The following is a 7,500-nucleotide window of genomic DNA, read 5'->3' as shown; positions in this document are numbered from 1 at the left end:
AAACATCGATCCTGTTTGTCAACAAATTGTTCGTGAGAATGGCATAGCAAATAACACAACAAATATACCATATGATTATAAGTTAGAATCATTATAATGATAGAATGAAGATCTGGAGTAATTATACTGAATTTACGTTCATCCATAATCTTTCGTGGTTCTCCTACCGTCACACTCCTTACAGCAATAACAAGTACTTCCCAGGGCCACCGTTGTCCTACCCCCGCCTGTTGCCTTCCTCTCTAACAACTAAAACTCTTTTACACCTGAAATTCTGGAATCTTTAGATATTGGGGGTGACAGAGGGGGACTGGAGACGACAGGACATTTGCTTTTGACTGTACAATGGCGCTAGTTTTCTAAACAAACCAACATGTCATAGCGAATATTGAAAGCTTGCAATGCATCTAAAGATTTTGATAGAGTAAGTATGATATCTACAGCCTTTACCAAGTGAGGAGTAGCACACTTTGATCATAATTGTGTACATAATCATATGAAAATTTCCTCTGCCAGACAACCAGTCTGCTTAAAAAAAAATTATACTCTACGGAGATAGTCATGTGTTCTGCTATAAGTGATATGCTGGTTACGGTTCTTTCCCTTTGCCTACACAGACACCGAATAGTCTGGCCTATTCTATACAGATTCTCCTCTATCCTCATACACCTGACAACACTGAGATTACCAAACAATTCTTCTTCTCTCGAGGGGTTAACTACTAAACTGTATTTGTTCAGTGGCCACTTTCCTCTTGGTAAGGGTAGAAGAGGCTCTTTAGCTATGGTAAGCAGCTCTTCTAGGAGAAGGACACTCCAAAATCAAACCATTGTTCTCTAGTCTTGGGTAGTGCCATAGCCTCTGTACCATGGTCTTCCACTGTCTTGGTTTAGAGTTCTCTTGCTTGAGGGTACACTCGGGCACACTGCTCTATCTAGTTTCTCTTCCTCTTGTTTTGTTAAAGTTTTTATAGTTTATATAGGAAATATTTATTTCAATGTTTTTGCTGTTCTTAGAATATTTTATTTTTCCTTGTTTCCTTTCCTCACTGGGCTATTTTCCCTGTTGGAGCCCCTGGGCTTATAGCATCCTGCTTTTCCAACTAGGGTTGTAGCTTAGCATTTAATAATAATAATGATAATAATGAAAATGAATGTGGTATTTTAATACTACTCGATCTTAGTGCTGCTTTTGATACAGTTCTGCATGAACTACTATTAAATGATCTACGGCCCATCGGTGTTGAAGATCAAGCTTTCTAATATCTGAAAGACTACTTGATTGGCAGAAATTACTGTGTGCAAATTGGAAACTCGTACTAATCATATAAACCTTTCAACAGAGGGGTACCTCAGGGGAGTGTACTTGGCCCAATCTTAATTCTGTATCTATACCATTCGTTATAAATACTGCAAAAGCATAGTGTGAAGTTCAAACTATTTGCGGATGATACACAATTTTACTTCTCCTTAAATTATATAGACGGCACCACTGAAACTCTATACAGAATCCTTGATAGCGTTAGGAAATGGATGACAATCAGACAACTAAAAAAAAAAAAAAAAAAAAAAAAAAAAAAAAAAAAAAAAAAAAAAAAAAAAAAACTGAGGTTATTGTGGTGTTAAAGAAAAGCAGCGTAAGAAACTTAGGTGATATTCAAATAAAACAAATAACGACTCGGTCCCGATATCTGGTAAAGTTCGTGGCCAAGACGTATTTCTTGACTATAACTTGTCTTTCAATGCCCAAATAAACAATGCAGTAAAAACTGCTGGTTATCATCTCAGAAACATTGCTTTTATAAAAGAAATACCTGGATGAATATTCTGTAGAGAGACTTGTGATAAACTGCGTTATTACCGTGATTGGCTACTGTAACTCCATCTATTACAATTTACCAAAATTTCAACTGAAGAAATTACAAAACATAATAAACAGAGGAGCAAAACTGACAAAAGGTGTCCCACCTAGAGAAAGGATCACTCCGATACTAATTGATTTACACTGGCTGCCGATTAAAGCTAGGATTGAATTTAAAACATGTACAATAACTCATCAAGTTATCAGAACCGGTCGTCCAAAATATCTAAGAGAATTGCTACATATTGCGCAACCAACAAATCGTGTTGACACGAGAATAGTTACAGATGGCTTACAACTAATGGAATCTAGATAATATCTACTATAGGCTTTGGAGCCTTTACATATGCGGCCCCGAGACTGTACAATAAGCTCCCACGAGACATCCGAATGATTGAAGATATTAAGGCTTTCAAGTGGAAACTGAAGACTTTCTTATTCTACGAGTCCTTTGACAGTGACGACTTAACAGTAAATAAGCAATACGTGATATGAAATGTTGAATGCTTTGAACGAACAAGATAAAAAGACTGTGGAGGTCTTGTATTAAGCTTCCCCCGCTGTATAGGATCAGTAAAACTGCCCTCAAAGTAAGTATTGAAGAGCCCGTGACTGGCCGGATGGGCTAAAACAATCTACGTCAGCTGTGTATAAATAAACTAGTTCGTGCCAGTCAGCGCTTCTGTACAAATCCAAACCAACTAAGTCCAATTGATCTCTCATATTACTGTATCCGCAATTCCGAGCTATTTCCTGTCATGACAATTTTTTTATCTACAAGTTTTACGTGTTGAGTATAGAAAAAAAATGAATAAAGGAAATTATGAAATTTATAAGTTCGTGCCTAGGGATATCACTTGATTATTATAGTTTCTCTCAGTGCCTAGATAAATAATGCAGTAAGTAACGCTGGATATCATTTTAGAAACATTGCTTTAATAAAGAAGTATCTGGATAAAAATTCTGCAAAGAAACTTGCGATTAACTGCTGTTACCAGGATTGCCTAATGTAATTATCTATTACAATAGCCGAAGCGCAACTTACGAAATTACACAACATAATAAACAGGGGAGCAAAACTGATGAAAAGGTGTCCCATCCCGAAATAGGATTACTCGTATATTAGTTGGATTGCACTGGCTGTCTATTAAAGCTAGAATATTGTTTAAAACATGTGCAATAACCCATCAAGTTATTAGAATCGGGTGACCAACCTATCTAAGAGAATTGCTACAAATCGTGCAGCCAACAAATAGTTTTAGACATCAGAATAGTTACAGATGGTTTTAAATTATTGGAGTCAAGATGTATGTCTACTGTAGATACTAGACATTCAAGAGCTTTGAAATGCGAGGCACCAAGACTATACAAGAAGCTCCCACTAGACAGAAAGACTGAAAATACTAAGGCTTTCGAAAAGAAACTTTAGACTTTCTTGCTTTCCATGCGCTCGGATAATGTGGATTTGACAATAAACACAATAAGCTGTGTCGTACTTCAAATGCCTAAACGTGTGTGGGCAATTATGTATCAAAATTTTGTATCAAAGGTACACGTCAAAATTTGGATGCAAAATTTTGACGCTTTTTTTTTTTTTTAACGTGTATTTTAGGCTTTAGAATGCATACGACAAACGGATCTTAAATGTCATGTAGGGCACAGGGTTTCCCGTGTGATAGGGCCAGGAAAACAGCCCTCATAGTAAAGTAAGTCAAATCATTTGTGATGAATGAAAAATCAACGATAATTCCGGAATACAGTTAAATCTTTTCTATCCTACCTCCAAATCACCCAGTCCAATGGCAGTTCAATAACGATGATATAAACGCACACGACTGTCGAACTTTGTATCGATCATAACGCCTAATGACAGACTTCTCGTTAAGATTGAAGGCAACGTTAACGTTATAATCGATTAAGCAGAACACCAAAGCAGGACACAGCACTAGTATTAAGACAGAAGCTCTCGCGAACTGCTTTACAACAGGGACAAAAGCCAACTGACGCACGGATTTCTTTATTTATTCTAATACATCGGAAGAAATAACATTTTATGACAATAGTTAGCGGTTTTTAACAAGTGTTTAGTCTTGAGACTTTAAAAGTAGGGGTTCTATTCATCGTATGGTGTCGTCTTCATTTCTACTTTGGTTTATTATTTTAAAAACGATAAAGATAAAGCAAAGACGTTATAGTGTGTGTATCCATTAACCCAAAGTATTTTCCACCTGCGAAAAAAAGTATCTGGAAATGGGTGTCAATAATAGACAAATTTCCATTACAAGTAATTACTACGACTTCGATTTAGGGCGATATTAACTTAGAAGTAGCTAGCATGTACAATTTAGCAAGTGGTCCATGGTTTGATGGGTTATGCAGGGGAAAATGAAATGATGAATGGCAATGGATTCATAAATAAGTATGTTACGAGAGAGGCTCATCGAAATGAAGTCTTACTTAATTAACCTTATTTTACGCATACTCGGCAGAGGCTGCTGAAAGAGGAGTCTCGCAGTCTACGTCCTAGATCAAATTGTGACGTTTATCAAGTTGAACATTTTATGGAATGGGCATCATTACGAATGTTAATATTACAATTTTTTTTTTTTACTAATGAGTTTGCAGAAGCCGTAATGACAATAATAATGGTTACCGTCGTATAATTGTTAGGAACTTCGTTGTTGTTAGAAAGTAATATTAATTGAAACTTGTATTAAAACAGCAATAGTAGTGGTAAGTGGTAGGGCATTTGGGTCATTAAGACCCGTCCTGAGGTCAGCGAGGTCATTTAATGGAAGGAAGGTTAGGTTAGGTTAAGGGAAAACCCCTTTGACTAGTCCACTAAGAAGCTAAGTTATTATGTCAGTTAAAGTTATGTTAAAGCTAAAGATTGGACAGCGGGGCTGAAAAAAGTGGGAACGAGGTGAAGTTAATGGCTAAAAAGTGGATGCAACTAGGGAGTGAAGTACTGCTAAGATTCTAAAACAAAGAAAAAATGATGCACCAGTTGAGGGGCACTGACGTCCCTAAAACCTAGCATGAAGTTAGTAGTAGTAGTAGTAGTAGTAGTAGTAAACACCAATGAATAGGAAAAACAGACCAAAATGATAAAATTAACTAAATAGATTATGCAAGAAAAAAAAGCAAAGAACGCTTTCAGGTCTAGCAGGTCATACAAAAGTTGCTTGGGCAAGGCGTTGCCACATAAGGAATCAAGATACGGATTAAGCAATGATCTCGTGATTTCATGCAATCTGGGATTTACTGCTACGTGAAAACATTAGTTACACAGCGTTTATATCTATTATCCTCGAGTTCTCTTTATATGCTTTAAAGTTTTTCTTCTGTCCAAATGGTATTTCTCGTTTCAAGTTGTGAAAAAAAACTGCATTCAAGGCAAGCTGTATTTTAAGATTAGCCTTAAAAGCTGCTTAAATTGAAGGTTGTTTTACTTTTTTCACATCTTAAGTAATATTTATTGCAAAGAAAGTTTCATCTTTTTGGCTGTAAGCTAGTCTTCAAATAAAGTATGTTTTTACGTTTTAAAGCTCGACTTTTCAAGGCAAGCAGTGTATTTTTATGACAAAGTTTAGAGAAAATTAAGATCGTGTTTAAAAACGTATTTATCAATAGTCATTACCTTGGGTTTCAATATTTTCATGAGAATTTTTTGCCTCCAGAGTGGCTTGTTTACAGGCATACATGAACGGTACAAAGGTCCTTGCGATTAATATCTATCTATCTTTTACTGTCAATTTATCAAGGAGTTTCGTAATCTCCGAGAACTAAAGCAAGTGTTAAGACATTTTTATTACAAATTTACAGGGACAATTATTATGGATCTGATAAACTATTGGTGAATGAACTACTGAAAATCAAATTTAAGCCATGTGGTTGGGCGCTGGGGCTAGGAAGACCATTCTGCTCCGAGGTACAGCTGCTGGAGGAAAATCTTGCAAATGAACGATGAAGTTTAATGACGCTGGAAGGGAAGATGAAAAAAAAAAAAACGGTAACGTATGAAAAACAGAAACTCGTCAATGTGGAATTCATTCCAAGTATTTTCCTTTCTAAATGGTTACCAATCACATGATAAAAGGTGACCCTAAAACGGGTAAGGCACAAACAAAAGCTGTGATATAAATAACTGATTACCATTTAAGCAAAGGTAATTGTTCATTGAAAATAGATAAGGATATGCGGTTCGAGAATATGTTATGTAACATAAGATAAGAAACAAAATCCATTATAAATGCATATAAATGCAAAGTAAAAATCTTCATTTAATACCGATAGATTAAGCTGCTAACACACTTCCGCTGATAACGTAGAAAATTTCAATTAGAATGGACGATTAAAAAATTAATAAAAATTATAGTGATTTTGATTCTTCGTAAAGTCTTTCAATGCTAGCAAAGAAAAGCAAGTGTTTGAATGAAATGAAAGATTAATCTTAATTCTGAACATCTCACTCTAAATAAGATCAGTTTTATATATATATATATATATATATATATATATATATATATATATATATATATATATATATATATATATATATATATATATACATATCTATACATATATACACGCACGCACACACACACACACACACACACACACACACACATATATATATATATATATATATATATATATATGTGTGTGTGTGTGTGTGTGTGTAAACAGACAAACAGTTACCGCAATGTCGTCACATCAACCTTCGTAAGCAAGGTTGTGATAAGAGTTCAATGTATTGAACTTTGCTAGTTAGCAAATAAGGAAAGGAAAAAAAAAACATAAGAAAAAGAGGAGGACCTTCGTCAATTACGTAAGACATAATTATCTCTTCGACAACTGATTAAGAATGTTATCTGTTCAAGTGGTATTTTGCCTTAATGTTATTTTCTTCTAGGTATCGGGAACCAGGGTCATATGTCCTTATTATGATTCTCGTGTGGCTTTATGATGTGGAGAGAGAGAGAGAGAGAGAGAGAGAGAGAGAGAGAGAGAGAGAGAGAGAGAGAGAGAGAGAGATTCCTCTGACGCATCTAACTAATTTTGACATCGGATCACCTGCCTTCATTTCCAACTGAAGGGTAACCTCTGTCCAATAAAAACAAGTTCGGCCTTACAAAATATTCTTTAATGTCTGCAAACATCTGTTGTCATAAGCGATATAAAACACAGCAATGGTGATAAACACAATTTTTACGTATCATTCATAAAGATAAATTGGTTAAAATAAAGACCAGGAAAACTTGGAGAAAACAGCGTTTGGTTTTTTCGTCAGTTTTGTTAAAATCAAGAGACCTTCACCGACTCTCCTAACATTTTAACTATTCGTAATTGATCAAAACATTATGTTTATCTAATAAAAAAGAAGATTAATCAAGACAAGCTTTGCTTCTGTTGGCGATTCTTCATTTACCCATACTGGCTGTGGCTTCAGTGTTAATTTTCCCGGTGACTGATAGCAGTACCTTTGCTACGATTTCTTCCTTTATGATCCTTGCTCTATGTGCCAGCACAGAACCAGGACTCTTCGGGGGGAATCCACCCTCTCTTACTTTCTTTCTCTTTTGAATCTGAATGATACGGTTTGTACAACTACGTGCAACAAGCTTTCAAGTGTTGAAA

General features: G+C 35.5%; 1 protein-coding gene across 1 annotated transcript in view; it reads right to left on the bottom strand.

Moving 5' to 3' along the window:
* The window catches only part of LOC137640214 (beta-1,3-glucosyltransferase), a 288,282-nt gene extending 284,208 nt beyond the window's left edge, over nucleotides 1-4,074 (bottom strand). The window contains exon 1 of the mRNA XM_068372763.1: nucleotides 3,641-4,074. The gene's annotated coding sequence lies outside the window, so the exon portion shown is untranslated. The remainder of the gene's footprint in view (nucleotides 1-3,640) is intronic.
* Between the last annotated feature and the right edge of the window lie 3,426 nt (nucleotides 4,075-7,500).

The sequence above is a fragment of the Palaemon carinicauda genome, chromosome 4, assembly GCF_036898095.1.
Source record: "Palaemon carinicauda isolate YSFRI2023 chromosome 4, ASM3689809v2, whole genome shotgun sequence".
NCBI classification, from domain to species: domain Eukaryota; kingdom Metazoa; phylum Arthropoda; class Malacostraca; order Decapoda; family Palaemonidae; genus Palaemon; species Palaemon carinicauda.
Note: the sequence above shows the minus strand (reverse complement) of the source record. Positions and strands in the feature narration are given on the sequence as shown.